This window comes from Emydura macquarii, unplaced genomic scaffold (genome assembly GCF_026122565.2).
Source record: "Emydura macquarii macquarii isolate MOO-44397 ecotype Brisbane River unplaced genomic scaffold, CSIRO-AGI_Emac_v2 contig_691, whole genome shotgun sequence".
NCBI lineage: Eukaryota > Metazoa > Chordata > Testudines > Chelidae > Emydura > Emydura macquarii.
In genome coordinates, this window is record NW_027130828.1 from 2,529,086 (window position 1) to 2,548,612 (window position 19,527).

The following is a 19,527-nucleotide window of genomic DNA, read 5'->3' on the forward strand; positions in this document are numbered from 1 at the left end:
AAGGCAGGCAGGTCTACAAGTTTCCTTCTCCAGGTTCTCTCTGCTGCACTGGACCACACATAGGGGGAAGGTAGAAATCCCTCCTCCATAAAAGGGTTCCAATTCTTCCAGCCAAGAACCAACAACAGAAAATCCCATCATCAGCCACCTCTTCCATTTGCCCCAGCTATAACATTCCAGCTTTTGTCCTAAGCCCCACACTACGAAGTTCGGTCAGAGCCATTTGTCTGGGTCGGTTTGAAAAGCTGAGACCAGCTGCTCTTTATCACCCAATGCCTGGAGGAAACTCAGCATCTTACGACTGTCCTGAAACAGCGAGGAGTTCCTGCCATGGTCTAAGCATTCCCTAAGGCTTTGTGGGAAACTCATCTGCATGAAGATAAACAATTAGTGCTAATGACGGCCAGCGAAGTAGCTAGAGTTTGTTGCCATTTGTGGAAGGCAGACATTTGCTTCCTTGACATCAAGCTTTGGTTACAGACAGGGATACAAATAGCTCCCCTTGGTGAAGGCTGGCTTAAAGGGACACAGATTGGTTTAAAAACTAAATGCTGGGCTTCAGCCAACCAGGCCCAATGTGCCAGGTGATTCTGCACAGCATATTGCAGTGACTAGTTTTACAGTGCAAGGACTGCCAGCTTCCGGGGACAGAGAGGATGCATAGAGTCCCTCTGAGGAGTGTGGTACATTTCTGGGAGCCTGACCCAGCACAGGACTCCAGGGTGGAGTCCGTCACAGCTAGCCATGCCTCCCCTTCAGCTCCCTGTCACGGTCAAGGAAGGCAGTGGCTATCAGGTAAGCAAACCCAGGGAAGCATGATCCAGAACCCAGCGTGGCCTTGTTGGCCACCTTTGGGAAATGAGAGGGACTCTTGTGCTCATTGAAGGGGAGAAGACAAGACAAGAGAAAGCTGGAGCAGCCCCAGATATTTATACCATTATTATCAGCAAGTATCAGACAGCTTCTGCTCCTGTCCTTCAGGCCACTTGTTCCAAAGTCAAAGTCAAACAGGCCTAGCCAACAGTTCTGTTAGTGAAGGCAAACCAGAAAGTGGAACCAGCCAAGCTAGCTCAACTACTGCACATGCAAGAGTAAAAGGTGCATTGATGGTGACGATCAGCATCCAGTTTTGATATATTAAGAGATTACTGACACCGGCGAGGCATTTGCAGTTGGGATATTAACCTTGTAGAGAAAAGACTGATGAGGTCAATTTCTATTATTTTGGCCAGTAGCAAGTGGATTCATTCCAGCAGTGCCTCCAGTTCGGGACTAACTTACGAAGGATTCCATTTCTGATAGCGCCTTCTTCAATCACCATGTCGTGAACTTCAAAAGAAGTCTTCTACATTAAGAGTTTTTCTGCTCCCCTGCTGATGTTCACAAGAGTCTTTTCAGCAAGGGGAGGGGGGAGGGAAGTGGCCAGCAAGACAGGAAAGGAGTGAAATTGGCTACACAAGTGCTGTCAAATGCTAAAATGAACTAAAATAAAGAAAATTTTTTTCCTATTATCTTTTCAATTTCAGTCACCCTACATTACTTGTACCTAGAAGAGCCACATCATTCAGGCGAGTTTGATGTGCCCCTTTCATTTTAGTTTAATATAGACAGTAAACGTGGCTAGGTCTCACTACAGAGTGAAGCACGAAGTCTGTGGTACTCCCCCTGTTTGCCTGTACCTGTTTGGTGATGGAGGTTTCACAAAAGCTTCCCAGGTTCCAGTCATCCCATAAAAGAGGCCACCTCCATTGCCATCACAGGATCCCTGCGGAGGAGAGGGCAAGCATTTGATACAACATTTGAAAGCTCAATATGACACAGCTAAAATTCAAAAACTTGGAAGGAACAGAAAGTGCTGCATGATGTGCCCTCTGTTCTGAAAGGCAAACACGTGTCAATAAGTAGCATTTTCCTCTGCAAAAGTCACATTGGGGAATAAAGGGGAAAACCGAAGCCAGACCTGTTGAAGTATTAGACACGGACATGGAGAGACCAGGTGTTTCAGCCTTCTGTCACAAGGTGGGGGCGGGACAGGGATGTAAGTAGGGTAGGTCTTGGCTCAGACATTTGTCCACAGTTACCACACCCCTTCTTTCTATGCTGTGCTCTACACGACTGGTGTGGTGAAGGGTACTGCGTTCTATCCACACTGTTGGAGTTGGACAAGCTGGAGTTCCTTAAGGAAGCATGTTCAAGCTGCACTCTACATTGGAATATGTAGCTGTGGAACCCAGGCCTAACAGAATTAAGAAAGATCACATGCACCCTGCTTCATTTTAGAGGTTTAGCCTCCTCTGCCTTTTATAATTTCTTGAGGGGGATTGAGACCTAACTTCAGCAAACAGGGCTATCAACTGAACATCATGTGCTTGTTTAAGCTTTTGCTAACGATGTTGGCTTCTTGCAGCATTATATAAAGCTGGAGGGCTGCCCACTGAGCTTGGTCTGGAAATGGAAACAATTCCAGTAAGTTTACCAGACAAGAAAAGCCTGAAGTTCGTTTGTGGAGGATGAAAACTGACTCTCCATTGACACAATCTTCCTTTCCTGCTCTTTGATGGCACGTGTCTGCTGGAGCAGCTCCATTTTATGAGCCAGCTTCTTCTTCTCCTGCTCAAGGAGCTCCAGGAACTTGCTGTGTATCCTGAGCCTTCAAGAAACATGAGCCACAATTCTTTCAGCACCCCACGGCCAACTAAGGGCACAAGGGTTCCCCATTCCCCAACTCCTCCCCAGGTCATCACTCCTTGAAACACTAATCCACCACTCTTGTGCCTGGCCAGCCATTTCAGCTTAATGTTTGTAATCAAGAATTAACCATTTAAAGAACGTTGTTCTTATTCATCAGCCACGCAGGAGTGTGCTATACGCCTCACAGACAGACAGAGTCAGGAGTCTCTGCCCAGAGAGTTTATAATCGAAATGATGGACAGGACAAGAGCCCATACCAGGAAGGGGAAAGAGGGAATCCAAGGACAAGCGTCATTACAGAGACAGAATTATGTAGTTGCTCACATTTAGCACATGGCGTTGGCAGTTTTAGGGTGGGATTTTCAGAAACGCTCAGCATTGCCCAAACTGTGTCCCAATGAAGTCTGATTACCACGGAGTTCAACAGGAGTCGAGTTAGGCCAACATTTGGAAGTAATGTAATTATAAACGTGTGTTTTCTAGCAGTGCTGCAGAAGGGAGGTTTTAGGAATGGGTCTTGATGCTCCAAACTAAGGGATAGCTTGGAAGGTGTCGAGGTGTCTGTAAAGAGACAAATGGGGTATCCAGGCAGGAATCACTAGTAATGGAGAAGATGAGGAAGGAGGATGCTAAAAGGAGAAGGAAGATGCATGGTGATGTGTTGTGCCCTTTTAGATCAGTGTATAGTCATTCCACAGCTCCCGCGGGCATTGTAAACTCAAGCCTGCCAACCATCACAAGTGGGAAAGGAAGCACCAGTGACTTTGGGTTCAGAGTTTTAAAACTAACGGGTTCTTTTTTTAGCAACGCCGTTGGCCTTGCTGTAATGTAGCAGAATCTACGCTGCCTCCAAGGACAGTCTCACACTGACAGACGCTCAGTTCCTTATAACTACTTCAGAGCTGGTTCTTCTGCATCACAGAATGAAGCGTCTTCGACTTACTGACCTGAGCGAGGGCAGGCAACTGCACAAGTGCCTCTTCAGAGGCCTTCCTTGTACTCAGGAATTTCTTGTTCATTTCTTCCTCCTGAGAGAGGCAGAAGTGTGGATTAAAGCCATCCCTACTCCCCCAGACAGTTACCACCCCCACCCCCACCGAAATATCTGCCAGTCATTGGTCTTGTCCTCACTACTGAGTACGCCAACCCCCGTAAAGCCTCTGGAACGGACATTTCCTCTCTACCACATGAGTATTATGGTGCTGCTCATGCAGGTGGGTGGGCACCTGCTGCACACTGTAAATCTGCTTTATAAGTTACTGCCTGGCTTCCCACCCAAATCCTTTGGCATTTTAACTCCTCTGCTGTAAGAGGGGGTGTGAGCGACTCCCTCATTACTTGATTTCAGGGGCTCAGAAATCTGAAGCCTGACTTTCCTAGAGTTCAAAAGGGCTTAGATCCGGCACATTTAATTCAGAGTCTCCTACCCTTTGATAAACGTAGGCTGCGGTAAATGCTATTCTTCAGACATACTGGCTTTGTGCATGACCATTAACATAACATCCCTGACATCATGGGCCATTGCTCATTGCAGTTTGAAGGGCTGGAGACTGGGGGTGAATTTCTTGCTGTTGCTTTGAAAGAGCGTCTCCCCCATAAGAAAAACTTACCAGCTCTTCTTCCAGCTGTTTGATGCAATCCTCATAAAGTCTGTTTTGAGCCAGCTTCTTGGCCATCTGAAGCTCTTCCATCATTTCCTTCTGCACCTGTAGTCTGGCTTCACCTACTTCCATTTCAATTCTGGAAGCAGAATAAAAGCAAAAGCAGAAGTGGCCACAACCTGTGCCTACCTTACTCCTTTGTGCTGCTTCCTCGTGTTTCCATATATAACTAACTGTTGCAGATGGACCTAAACTCTACCTATGAGAAGAGCTACATGCAAAGAGAACCCAGAAAAATGCCAGTTTTGCAGAGGGATCAGCAGGTTTGCTTCAGAACACCAGGGCTCTGGAAGTTCATTCTCATAGGATCTAGTCAAATCCAGTGAAAATATAAGGAAAAAAAAAACCCCCACACAAAAAGTTACCCTACAACATCTTCCATGTAGTGGGATTTGGTGCATCATCGCTTGGAGTAAACATGCTCTGAAATGCATATTATCTTATGCTCCCTCTACTGGCTCCACTTACATCACTGTGAAGTATTACACACTCATATATCATTAGCAGTTTAAAATGATTTTATGGGCAACAAAAGTGTTTGTCTAAAAACTGGAAGCCATTTTGAAACTGGAGAGTAATGGGAAACTAAAAGTTAGGTCCAGTTTTGGTATAAGCATTTGACAATCAAATTAGAAAAAAAAGATACAGGATGAAGAGACCTACTGAGTCTAGTTCATCCCTCCCCAGTGTGGATAGCACACTTCAAGGCTCACTAACATTTTAGTCACTCATTTCAGAAGGATAAAAACAGTCAGTTTTTGGGGGGGGAAGGTGGCAGGATGGGCAGAGAGGAGGAAGTCAGGGTTCCTATGTACTCCCAGGAGTCTGATAGTTACTGTTTCAGTCTAGTTCTTTAAGGATTAAGTTCTAGAGAGGTACTTGACATGTCCCAGGCAGCTGTGCTCCCTTTGAGATCCAAATCTCTTCTCTGATTTTCACATGCATTCAAGCTTCCATTTACTCAGCCTGACTTGGGCATGCATGCCATATGTACAGTAATTCTGCTACAGAGAAAGTGCAAGGAGACAAGTGGAATGTCTAGCTGAGCGTTATGTAACATTGCCATGTTGAAATATTGATTTCACCCTCCACAAATAGCCACGAGCGAGTAGCACTGTCTGAGGCAGTCTAGGATCTACAGTCAAAGCAGAACCAGTCCTAATGAACACCAGTTATTACAGATTATAGTTTTGAAGCAAGTCTAGTGCTTGTGAAAGGTGCCATATTACAGTAATCACTGAGTTATTTTACACACACACACACACACACACACACACAGCAACTGCAGGAAATTCCCCCTATTCCCCGTACCTGACAAATTAACGTACAAGCATAATTAGCAGGGTACATTAGATAACATGATCATTCTTATGCATGGGCAGTGTTCTATGAAGCCCAGAGTTATCCCGTAATTACATAGCAAGCGGAGTATCCTCAGCACAAAGACACAGAACTGAAAGTGTTCAAATTGCTTGCAAAATGCTTTAACCCTAGAACACATGGGGCATTTTCCAAGGCTGCCAGAGAAGTTAATGCACAGAACATACTGCCTATGTCTGCAGTTCCCAGAGCGCCTGTGACTGAAGATCAAATACTTCTGCTCAAAGCAGATATTAGGGAAGGTCACAGAGCACAGCCAGTTACCTCTGCTTCTGAGCTTCAACATCTCATTTTTAGCAAATTCAAAGTCCCTTAGCCCATCAGCTCCCCCTGCTGGCATCAAAGAGGCACGGCGCCCATTCTTGACCTCCATTGGGTGATTGAATCTGAAGTAGCGGTTCCCACCAAGAATCACTCTGTCCCCCTAACAAGGATAAATAGGAGAGTCATAAGGTGTCAAAGCAGTGATCTGAAAAAGGAGTGCCATCCCCTCACCCTCCCACCAAAAGGGATCTGATTTCAGTGTATTCAGTGAGCGTGCGTTATTAACTTCACAAACTGAAGTTAGGCCTTAAATACCACAACACAGGGTTTATCACCATGTCTTAGAGTTAGAGTTACAGGAGACGTTCCCAGCATCAGCCACAAGGCCCAGCACAAGCCTGTTTAAGGGAACCGCTCCTCCAAGAGGGCAGCTTCCTATTGTAATTTAGCCTCATTTGTTCCAGAGTTCACGGTTAACCAGTTATTGATTTTTAAGAGTTTTCCCCCGTTTAATAAGATTGACCTTGAGCAGGGACCTAGGGAAGCTAGGGCCATGGAGAGATCATTACAGTAGAGATTCACACACAGCAAGGCAGCCACTGGCAAAGTGAGTTTGCCCAGCACATAACCCCCTTTAGGTAGCGTGAAGATATTTCTAAGCTCCCTTTCTTTTCTAGGCTTGTAAACATCATAAATAAGGGGCAAGAACAGCAGCTATGGTTTGAATAGTTTGAGAAGAGTCATTCCACAATTTAGCTCCCCATCTGTCTCACATGTGCGTGCATACACACACTTTACACAAAATCCTGGGGAAGGGGATGTTAGCTACTGACCACACACAGGAACATAAAAACAGCCATAGCGGGTCAGACCAATGGTCCTTCTAGCCCTATATCTTGTCTCTGACACTGACTGGTACCAGATGCTTCATAGAGAACAAGCAGAGCAGGTCAATGTCAAGTGATCCATCCCAGTTTCTGGCAGTTGGGGGTTTAGAAACACCCGGAGCATTGGGTAGCATCCCTGACCATCTTGGCTAATAGCCAGTAATTGGCCTATCCTCCAGGAACTTCTCTCATTCTTTTTAACCCAGTTACAGTTTTGGCCTTCACAACATCCTATGGAAATGAGTTCCACAGGTTGACAGTGCACCACGTGAAACGCTTCCTTTTGTTTGTTTTAAACCTGCTGCCTATTAATTTCATCAGGCAACCCCTGGTTCTTGTGTTATGTGAAGAGGTAAAACACGTCCCCATTCACTTTCTCCACACCATTCGTAATTTTATAGACCTCTAGCATATCCCCCCTTCCCGTCTTCTCTTTTCTAAGATAACCAGTCCCAATCGGTTTAGTCTCTCCTCATACGGCAGCTGTTCCATATCCCTAATCGTTTGTTGACCTGCTCTGCACCTTTTCCAATTCTAATATATCTTTTCCAAGATGGGACAACCAGAACTGCATGCAGTATTCAAGGTGTGAGCATACCATGGATATATTCATCTAGAGAAATTATATTTTCTGTCTTATCTATCCCTTTCCTATGGATTCCTAACATTCTGTTCACTTTTTTGACTGCTGCTTCACATTGAGATGTTTTCAGAGAACTATTAATGATGACTTCAAAGATCTTTGAGTGGTAACAGCTAATTTAGAGCCCATCATTTTGTATATATAGTTGGGATTATGTTTTCCAATGTGTGTTACTTTGCATTTATCAACACTGAACAGTAGAGTTGGAGCCATACTTGGTGCAGGGTCACTGCTTCCACTAGGAGATTTCCATTCACAAAGGTCATGGCATCTGGGATAGGACTTAAAGTGACCACTCTTTGCACATTGGTGATGACACTGGAACTGAAGAGAAAAACCAGAAGTTAGGCCTAACTTCCACTAGACACAGAGTGCAGCTTTTTGCAGAGTAAGATCACGAGTCCTGCAGTGTTGCATAACAGTTAAGCTTGTGAGAAATTGCACTAGTCTTTGAGAGGATACAATAAGGCTTGTTTTGTGGTTCTTATTTCAAGCTCAACCCCAAGAGGAAGACAGACGTGGATGTGTTTTGGATCCCATCAGGTGAAGTGCTGATCTACTCTGAAAAGCTGCAAATGGCACTATGGTATTCCCTGGTCATGGTCTTGGTCCCTCCATCAAATATTTACAAGTAAATGGACATTTTTCTACTCATCAGCCCAGCAAACTCAACCTGGAACCACAGTATCAAGCAGGGATCTTTCATCCTCAGCTGAATTTATCCTGCAGAACTCTTATTACTATCAGCCAATCAACTTCAAATTGTGCTCCAAGGCGGTAGGGCGGGCTGGCTGGCTGTAACTGGAGCACCACAGGCTGTTCTGATGCCCAGTTCAGAGAATCCATCTTTTCACAGCTGTGATGGCTCTGCCAGGCAAACCAGAGAAAAAAGTAACAGAATGGACGTGTCACTGTGACCAGGTAGATCTGACTACACCCAGGGAGCAGCACTTGCTGAGTAAGCAGCACTTTGAGTCTGTCACTTTTCAGACTGGAACCCAGCTATAGTCTGGTTTGCACATCTGCCAGCCAGCACAACTGCACCCCCACCTCAAGCAAGGCGGCATGCGACTGAGAAGCCAGCGTCTGTCAGGAAGACAGTCCCCATTCAGGAATTCAGTGAGGAAATTTGGTGGGGAAACTATGGCTAGAAAGCCTGTTTAGAGCACAGAGATCCTGTTTCAAATTTAGCGATCTCCCCTGCGGGAGGTTTAAAATGGTATAAAGTCTAACAGGACCTACCAGCGATCCTCGGAAATGAGGACTCCTGTCAGCTGGATGTCATGCTCAGAGTCTCGATGAAGACTCACTCCCCACTCTAGTTTCTCCCTCTTTGATGATATAGAGAAGCACCTCTGAAAGCTGTGGATCTTCCTTTATTGTTACCACGTTTGGCAGATGGTTGTCAATTTTAAAGCACACTCCTGCTTTCTATGAGGAGGCAGCAGTTAGAGCAGCGTTTTAGTCATGGCCAGCTAGTGCGTTATTGCTAACAGGTGAGAACCGAGCCCTCTCTGCTCACAGTTAGAGGGTTTTGTATTTAAAGAGCCCTCAGAAACTGCATTCCTCTCCTAACGTTCAGACGGTCCCCGCTACTGGGCAGTAACTTCAGCAGACAGTGAGACCTCAAAGCTGGATTAGCCACTAGAGGGCACCAGTGTTTTCAAATACAATAAAAGCAGGTTGAGACTTTAAAGCTGCATATTGTGCTCGGTCCATGCAGATGCCCAGCGGAATGGCAGCCCCTGTTGTGAGCTTGAAAGATAGTTCTGTGCCAACTTGCCTATTTTTGTGCGGTCAGTTTTTCCAGCTAGAATGCTTACCGACATGGGATTTTGTACCAGAAGTTCTGTCACAGTGCCCTCCTTCCCAGTAAGACCATCCAGTTTGATCCTGTATAGAATATAGCAAGTTTACTATTCCCCGCCCCCATCCTAAAAACTACCACTGAGACTGGGTGGGGAGGGCAGATGGGGAAATCGCTGTGCTTCCCACGATGTGAGTTACACACCAGGATCTCTTCCTGCTGCTGCAAGTTGGCTCTGACCCGTATCCGTTTTAGCCGCACATTTAGACAGCAGTCACCAGCCTCTGCTGCTTGCGAGCATCTCACTTCATTCTGGCTATGTAGGATATACACTTCACGCTCCACACCTGCAGTTCTTGCTCCTCTTCCATCTTGTGTTGTTCCACTAAAGCCAGCGTCTCCTGCCAGGACCTAGAACAAGTCTCCATCCTTACTATTGTATCATTTCAACAGTGTCAACACCAATGTTACAGACACGTTTTCGTATAAAAGTAATTGGCAACATTAGCGAACAAGAAACCAAAAATCCAGGCCTTAGTCCTAGCGGAGTGACAAGTGATGGAGTATAGCTCCATGACAAACATTGCAACACTAGAAAATGGCGTGTTTAAGTTGTAGAAGATCACAACAGTCAGCTCGGAAATATTTGCTTCCAGCACACTGTAACATTTCACTGAGAAGAACCACATGGCTCATCAAAACACTGGTTCCTTACGTGGAGGGAGATAATAGATTTCTTGCTTTTGGGATTCTGCCAGTTCTCTTTCCCGTTCAGCAAGTTGAATTTCTTGGAGACTAGCTTTGTATTTCAGCACATCAATCCCTTGGCCGCCCTGCTTGGCAGCTCTCAGCTTCTCAGAGTACATCTTCACTGATGGTGGCGAATTCGCTGCCGTCAGATCGATCTATCTGGATCGACTCAGCGGTCAGTGAAGACCCACTCAATCGATCCGGAAGTCAACTTGTTAAAACCACCCCCTCAAGTGGCACAGTGCAGTGACGACGCCGCGCACAACGGAAGTTAAGAAGTCGATGGGAGTTATACAAGCTACTCCGTGAAGCTTGCATAACTCCCATCGACTACCACTGAATTTTAAGGTAAGTGTAGACCAGGCCTCAATCTCCGCTTTGAGCTCTGAAGGAGACGGAAAACACCACTTAAAACTTTGTCAACTCTCTACTAGTTACAACCGATTCAAATAGCTCAAGCCTTCGTCTTTCAACAATAACAGCTTCTGCAGTATGGGACTCCAAGAGAGACATTCCTGAGAAAGAGGGAGATTTCAGTTTGGGGCTCTGGGCAAACTTACTTGACTAAGTTTTTGCCTTGATTTGTCCAGATTGGACACATTCAGTCACTATTAGATCTAGATGTTCTTGAATTATCTGAACCATTCTGATAAAGATTTTTTTTGCTTGCAGCTTGTTAACAGTTCATTGCGAATGTGAGGGGTTTGACGTTAGAACAGTTTGGATAGAAGAAAATCACATAGTACTTTTATTCTCCCGCTCTGAATCTCTCTCCACCCAGTCCCAATACAAATTCACTGTGTGACATTCTACAGTAGTTGCTGGCTAGTTTGAGGAACATTCTGCTAGAGAAGGTGTTTGCTGGAGAATTCACAGCAGGTAGATACAATAGGGCTACAAAGCACAATTGCAACAAATTCATTGTTTTTGGACGGTGTGTCACCTTTGGCCAGGGCTAGTAAAAACCTATGGTGCACCTGGTCAGGGTATACAATACCCTAGTATAAGAAAGTCCACAGGCAAATATTAAACACAAGAAAAAGAGCAGCCAGCCAGTCTTGGCTTCATACAGCAGAGATACAAGATAGCAATTATCAGCTTTGCAAATATTTCCTTTGTTTTCCTCCAACTTATTGCCCTGCCATGTTAATTTGCCTCCCTTCATTTTGCACTGTTGTAAACGTCACGCCCAGGCCCAGTGGCTGCTCAGAGAAGCTTCTCAGCACCATGCCTCTGATCAGCGCTGCATTGGAACCCTCATCGATCTTGGCCCCATTAATGATGCTTCAGGCTTGACTGCCGTAGCGCAGCATGCTCAAGGTTTCCTCAATGTGTGCAGCGGCTGGGCTGACCGTGGCTATCATGGCAGTCTTCGAGTTACCACCACAGCTCTCCTTCAAAAGCCTCAAAGCAGATTTAGGAGACAAATGACCAGAGTGACCAGGAGTCACTGGGGAAATGGCAACAAGATTTAAGTTTTCAATCCACCCATCCTCCATGCCACGCTTGATTAAAGGGACACGGCCACATGGAATACTAGTTCCTGCAATAGCCTTTGTGGTTAAGACTTTAAGAAGCCTAGAAGTTTAGGATTACCTTTTGTACCTCACTTATTTTGACCAGAGAAGTCTAATTTCATGGTACAGTTTTGCTTCTGGTTCCAATGTGAGAATATAATGGCGGAAGTGTAAAATTCACTAGTTGGAGAAAATGCTTTTGCTAGTCTATAAAGACTTGTTAAATCAGAACTCTGAACCAGAGCTATGCAAAAGCATCCCTTTAAAATTAGGCCCCTCACTCTAAAGGCTGTTAGGCACTAAGATACTACAGTACCGGGCAGATTATAAAGCAATTAAACAAGATACTAAAATAATTTGGGCACTTTAGAAAAGCCAGGCTTCTAACACAGACTTTTAGGCACAGAATTCAGTTAGCATGCAAAGCTTTAGAGAGCAGTATCAAGAGACCAGCGATTACAGCCTTGGTGAAGAATCCCTTACTACAATTTTCAAAAAACTGAATCTGAATCAAGCAATACTTGCTCCCTCTCAGTCACCTTGCAGGATAGCTCAGTTTCAGTTACAAAATTATTATGTTTAATCAGCGTGGCCAGAATCAGATTTTAAAGGGAAAGTTGTATTAGAATGGCAGCAGTCTCCTTTGCCCAAATATCTTGCCATTCCAGGTTCAGACAGAATCTCTGTAAGGGGGATAGCACTTTATTTTGAACTGGGACATATCGGATATTGCAGAGATCATCTCCCATAGGGTGAGCATGGACTTGTTGATGCTGGCACCTTCCTGGAAAGATACAACTTTGTAACAGCCAGAAGGAGATTTTGCTTCAGAAGTTAATTGAATTAACTTAGTTTCTCCCTTTCACATCCCAGCTATAGCATCCCATTGTTATATGGTTACAAAAAATGAGAACTAGATCCTGAGACTTATTCTCTCCCAATAACTTCCAGATCCAGTCTGCAAATCAGAAGCAATTTTATGTATTGCTAGAGGTGCAGTCACATCCTGGAGTCTCACATCAGCCTTAGCCAAATTCAGCAACCAGAACCAAGCTGCTACGTACATTACAAATCTAGGTGGTAACACAGAATCCAGCCCAGTCTTCCAAAAATGCACTAGCCCTGTAGCAAGAGACTTCATTTGTTAGAGTAAGCAGGTATGGCACAGAGGAGACATACTAGGCACAGAGTAAGATGTGCCAGTTTTATGTGGTTACTTTTCTCAACATGGTATCCCATAGAGAGTCGGATATTTCAAAGGGTATCTGTGTTCTCAAAGTTAAAATAATCCATTTTACTTAAGTGTGGGGTTTTCCTGGGAGGCTCACATTTTAGGGTTTAGCTGAACATCATGCTTTAGAGACAACTGCTTCTCTGAGAAAAGTCAGTTAAAAATTCTAATCAATGGCAGGATGCCAAGACTGGGGATTTTCAGATAAAGGTAATGAGGAGAGACTAACATCAATACTTTGCACTTCTATAGCACCTTCCAGCCAAGAATCTCAGTTATCCAAGCACTATGAGGTAGGTATCAGATGGGGAATCAGGGTTGCAGTTAATTGGCTTTCCTCTTGGAGACACAGAACCCAGATCTCTCAGTCCTAGATCTAATGGTTCCTCCAAGGTCGCAACTGCTACCTGCTAGTTTCATAGACATCAGGCCAACTCAATGGAAGATTTTGCATTTGGATTTAGACAGTTTCCCCTGCTCTCCCCTCACCCACCCTAAAGTAAGAAGCATCACCTCACCTTCATTCTCAACCCATAGGTTTGTGCTAAATTGCAGCGCTCACTTCCTGAGTGGTCCATCAAATTTATGCGGCTCACCACCAGGTGGTCATGTGCTTCTCCTGCCAGGTGTTCCCTCTGCAAGGCCACATAAGAGATCAGATTTTGTTGCCCTAGAACACAGCGTATGAACATTCAGCATCTTCCCTGCCTCCAGTCTTCAAATCCCAATGGGTAGGGCTATGTCATCACATGCCTGGGCAGTACAGTCCGTGCACTGCTTCTGTCACTTGAATAGCTCCAAATCTTATCACGCAGGCATGAAAACCTAGAACAGGAAGACTCACGGGGCAGTTTGAGAACAGTCCCGGACCTATCATGGGTCACCAGACTGGAGGGAATGGGACCACTTGCCTTAGCCTGAGTCATGACCAGGATGAACACAGAGTGAGAGTGGGAGCGTCTCTCAGTCATACTAGTAGCTGCTGTGGCTTGCTGCATGTTTCCAAGTTCCAGCCAGGTCTAGAATGGAAGAAGTTACAGTTAGCAGGATCAGTGTGGACGCTCACAGTCCCTCCCTGGCTACTCCCCACCACGCTCAGTGGTCAGCACTTTGCTCCACAGACCCAGGGGAGCAGTGTAGCATGAGGGTAAAGCTAGTCTGTGCAAGAGACAGAACTTTTTAGGGGCTGATCCCATATTGTGGAATAACCTCCCTCAAAAGCTAAGGGCCATTACTAGCCTCCCTGCCTTCTGCTTTAAATAGCAAGGTGCACTTCTTTAAATCTGAGAAGGCAGGTCAGAGAGAGACAGAGACAGACAATTTATATTAGCAAGTCCCCACACTGCACACATAGTTCTGCCAGTAGGGAGAAGACAAGAGAAGGAGTGAGCCACACACAGATATTAGTCACTTCACTTAACGCACTATGGGAAGCCATTGAGACACTGCAGAGGAGGGAACCTGTATAAACAGAACTCCAGCTCCAAGGAACAAGACTAAGGTCTGAGCTATCATGTGGTGGTGTTTAAAGTTTGCCTGGCCATAGCAGCTTACAGACTGCAGGCTTTGCTGATGGAGGGCTCGTATCAGGACACATTAACCGTTAGTTCTGAAGTGCCCTGCTCTTTCCTCCCACCAACCCTCCAGAATAGTGGATTCATTAAAAAAAAAAAAGTAGTCTAAGCAGCAGTCCAAGATACCCACCAAAGCAATCAAGTGTTATAGGATAAGGGGAGCCACTTATTTCTTTGCCTTATCAAATACCCATTACAAATTCCAGGCTGAGGCTATCCAAGAAGTCTTACTCCACACGTTAGCAGCAAATCTGGAGAGCAGCTGCACCAGACAAGGACAGTCAGACCCTAAGCTGCGTCTCTTCCTGCTCACCTGGGATTTTTTCCCTCTGCATTCAGGATTCAGCCAACTCTTAATGTGCACTGAAAATCTGAGCTGTTTTGGATGGCAGTGCCAGATGTAGTTCTTTGAAGAGAAGAGCTCAGACTTCAAAATCTGTAGAAAGCAGAATTTTTTTTTTATCAGCTTGTCTATTCCAAGAATCAGCAGTTTTACCCTCCCCTCCTCACCCCCTCCTCAGCCTGACTGGAGAAAAGGGTAATTTTATTCCACTTAGCAGAGGATGTCATTCTCAGCATGGAGCAGGTTAATTGATTCTCTTATCTGACCATGGAAATCAATCAGATGGACTGTGGAAACAACCAAGAAGAGGGGAAACAACAGAGGCATGGCTTAGGTTTTTTTCTTAAAGGCTTTGAAGATAGTTGACCTGGAAACACACTTCATTAGTGAATCTCGTTCTTCCAAGAAATGAAGTCTCAAAGCTTATTTGCAATCACTGTCGATGGGATAAGTGGACAATGAATCTAGGGCATTGTTTACACTGCAGTACATTGAGGCTGCCTTGGCAGAACATTTTCGAGTCTATTTTATAGTTCTATCCAGCAGCTCAGCTGAGTAGGGCTCTCTCTCTCTGATGTTAGCTAGGAACAACTGGAGGACCTCTGCTCTTTGGGCCACATAACAAATATCCATCTCCAGCACACAGAAGACAGCTTTGTGGACATTAGAACATAAGCAATGGGATTGGGAGGAGACACACAAACTGTGGACCAGCCAGCTCAAAAATCAAGAGCGGAAGTCGAGACAGCAGATTAGATCAAGCATGTCCATTTCGTTAGGCCTTGAATATGCCATAAAAAAAACAGACTAGGAGAAGTAATATTTTTTAGTGGATCATCTTGGTCCACCCTTGTCTCTCTAATATCCTGGGACTGACACAGCTACAACAGTGCATACAGTTTAGGAGAGTGAGCTAGAGAGACAAGAACCCCCTATACATGCAGAGGAAAAATGTTAAGTGCATTGCTATTAGATTTAAAGGGGCGAGTTCATCCATCAAACAAGTGCACTGAGGTTGCTGGAAGAGGGCATCTCCTGATGGCGTAAGTTACTCTTATGGAATAACAGAGCCAGCAATGCATGCCACATGAAGTGTTTTAGAAGCCTTGAAAGAAAGACTAGACAAAGCTGCAAGTCATGACAGCTAATGGCATCATCCATAGAAGAGCCAGGAGAAGAAGTTCACTCCTTAGGAACTGTAGAGAAAAACAGAAGCAGACAAAGTATGTGTCAAACCACAGGAGATGAACAAGAACATTAAATGGGAACATTTCCACTTGCCCACAGGGAACGGAGTGTTTGCTAAAATGACAGGAGCCAAAATTATTCAGCAAGTTAGATACATCAGCAGGCATTTGGCAGATTCTCCAGGACAAAGCAAGCTCCAAAATTTGCACTTTCAGTTCCCCGTTTGGTAAATACTACTTCTTGAGACCAACTCCTGGAATATGTCCAGCACCCAGAGTACCTCCCCACACAGCATCCCACATGCTAGCAGAGATTGCAGGAGTGAGTGTACACAGAGGACAGTGGCACCACACATCTTGCAGGACACTATGCAGTGCCATATTTCCTGCTGATGGATTTGCACAGGAAGAACCATCAAGCAAAACACAGTCAGGCTAGATCACAGCAGCAGCAATATTGCAGATACTTCTTAAGTGCTCATGTCTTGTTACCCTATAACCTGCCTCAGTCGTTACTGAAAGATAAGCAACAACTCAAAGATTAAACATTGATGCGACCCATGATTCAGATACAGTAGATTCTTCTTAAAGTTAATGCCACAGACATGCTCTACAGCCTTTCAAATTGTCAGGTGGGCAGACAGGTTCAACCACGGTTTTGGTTTTATTGAAATCCCTCTTTGCAGACAAATCTTTATGAAAGGGCTTATTCAGATTGAAGGACCTTTTGCCATCTGTTTATCAGCAATAGAACAGAGCATTTTTACATTTAGGACCCCGGGATCTTAACTCACTTTCGTTTTACTTGGCACGCTTTCCCCATAGGCAGCGATGAGAGCTGACAGAGTCACCAAGTTATCAGAGAAAACACGGCAATGCAATCGACAAACGGAAATCCTAAATTATGATTACGCATCCCCCCCCTACAGTAAGCAAGTCACTGGCAAGGGATCGGGCTTACTTTCATGGGACAGACACACACTGCTACCCAGCGCTTCCGACCCAGAAGCACCAGAAGCCGTCCCCTCTTTACCTAGTTCACCCATTATAAAGAAAGCATTGTAGTGGAGCAGCTGAATGTCATTGTACATGGATGCCCGTTCACACTGTACTGAAGGCCCGAGGTCAGTCTCGCAATCCAAGTCAGTATTTGTACAGCATTTGGCATTATAAAGTGAAGTATAATTTCTAGTGGTTCTCTCCTGTGATTAGACTTACTCATTGGCCTTAGGAAGTACTATAGGACCACGCCTCCATCTTAGGAGTGTAACCCTAAAGTTTTGCCTACATATGCTGATCTGCCCCTCCTTCCCCATCCCCCCACATGGGGAAATTGTTCCCATATCACTAAGAAATAGCATGGTCCAGTCTGGAGTTGTAGGTTCTATTCTCAAATCTGCCATGGACCAGTGTGTAGCCTTGAACCAATCAGTTCACTTTATGCCTGTCCCCCTTCACCTCCCCCGAACCCCCAAAATCACTTCATCTGCTTTGTAGTAGTTAGGTTGTAAGTGCTTCGAGGCAGGTACTGTCTTACATCTGTACAGCACCTAGTGTAAAGGGGACCTGATCTTGGGTGTTGCCATTAGGCACAACACCCCCCACCCCTCCATATATTTCCCTGCACTGAAGATAACTAAGCTTTTAATATTTTGCATTTCTGTATAGCCTTCCATACAAGGGGATCCCACTGTACCGTGCAACACCAATAGAACCCAGCACCTCAGAGGTAAAAGGCAGCCGGCCCAGAGTTTACCACACAACAACAGGAGGAGGAAAAGAAATTCTGGTTAAGGACACCAGGCAAGCACCTGGTCTTAGGAAGGAGGCCATGGGATATTTTGTGTCCATACACAACAGACAGACACTTATTTTCAGCCATAAAGGAGATTGGAGAGAAGCAGAAATAGCTAGTGTAGATTCCAGTGAGTAAAGATACAGGAAAGAAGCCAGCAGTAGATGGAGCTAGTGATGCATTCACAGAGCTTTGAACTAGGGCAGACTTACCTGCACATCTGCAAAAGAGCCAACCACATACCTGGGAGGATAGAAGAGAGGCACTATATTACTAGAAGGTAAAATAATAATTGTAGGACATCTGCTTAGTTGTCAAGGACCATGAGGGAAATAAAACTGTTGTCCCCTCTAGCTAAAACCTGCTGTTTCTTTTTCCCCAGACTCCCAACCACCAACTGCTCCACAGTTTGGATGCCAATCCAATTTTGACGCCTCTAATTCACCCCAGAGACTATTTATTTTAACTTTATCAAGAGAAGAGAAAAACAACTGTGTTAGAATAAAAAGAGAGCAGCTGGCAGTAGGATATTCTCCTTTCACTACCAGGTACCAGCCTGGGCTGGGAAATTAGCTGAATGAGAGGAAAGAGCAATTCACACCGATGTGTTAAAGTGCAGATGGAGTCCCACAGCGTGGGCACCCTCATCTGGAAATATGGAGGCATAGCCTGTAGAGACTACAGCTCCCCCTAGGCAGCCCTCCATCTTGAATCAGACAGCCAGGCCACAGGGACCCAACAGATCTGTATTAGAAAAGGAGGCCAGAATGAGATGCAGCCCTCATGATTTTACCAGCTTCCTAACAAAGCCCTTAGCTGTGCAAGCATGGGGTGCCCAGACTTACATGGTCTTTGGAAGTGAATGTTAACTAAAGGAGCAGTTAGGAGATGCAGACAGCAGTTAGGTTGTTCCAGTGTCTCAAATACGAGGCTTGCTTTACTCATCCCCCATAACAGTCATGCTGCCTTGAAACAATGGCGGCCTATTTCTCAAAGTTCAGATGATGAGACATTCCCTTCCAGAGCTAGCAACACTTAGGATTTCTAGTTTTCCAGCTCCTAAACTGCAAGTCACTTCCTTCACATCTCATGAGTGGGAAAGTACAGGAGTTTCATTTTGATTTTTAGAAGCCAGTTCTACCAGGCTGTCTGCACACAGTCAGTCAGAACACTACACAACTTGCGGGCCAGGGGGTTGCGTTATCTGCTTTGTGCCAGTCACGTACTCCAGAACTATTGTGGATCCCGCTGTTTCAGAAGTGTCTTCTTGCAGCATGAGAAACAATTGTTTATGGATTAAGCCAGAGAATTTGGGTCCAGAACTCCTGAGTTTAGTCCTCAGGGTAACACCAACTAGTTGCAGGGTCTTGGTCAGATCACACCACCCGTATGTCTCAGTTTCCCTATCTGTAATCAAAGATTATTCTTCTCTTGTAGGGATAATTCTTAACTATGTTCACACAGTGCTTTGAAGATATAAAACACAATGTAAGTGCTACATATTTAGCAATTTTACTTGGAACGAATTAACTTGAAAGTTAATTCTAAGAGTAGAAACGTAACAACGGAATCAGTAAGATAAATACGAAACTAGCTCAGTGCAGTGCAGCTACATGGCGTGCACAGCACTGGGCTAAACCAACCCAGTTTTTCATCTGGGGCTGGAGAGATTAGAATCCCATTGATACTAGTCTCTTGAAATTAATGCAGCCTCTGCTTAAATCCTGAATAGTTGTCAAATATGATGTTTACTGTTTTAGTATATCAATATCAGGGAGTTTGGTCTCGTGCAGATAC

The 19,527-nt window shown here is 45.0% G+C and overlaps 1 protein-coding gene and 1 pseudogene across 1 annotated transcript in view; both read right to left on the minus strand.

Annotated features, from left to right (window-relative positions):
• Positions 1–1,762, minus strand: part of ADGRD2 (adhesion G protein-coupled receptor D2) — a 53,430-nt gene extending 51,668 nt beyond the window's left edge. The window contains exon 1 of the mRNA XM_067541709.1: positions 1,680–1,762. The gene's annotated coding sequence lies outside the window, so the exon portion shown is untranslated. The remainder of the gene's footprint in view (positions 1–1,679) is intronic.
• Positions 1,763–2,350: 588 nt separating this feature from the next.
• On the minus strand, positions 2,351–18,691 carry LOC137148952 (kinesin-like protein KIF14; annotated as a pseudogene).
• Between the last annotated feature and the right edge of the window lie 836 nt (positions 18,692–19,527).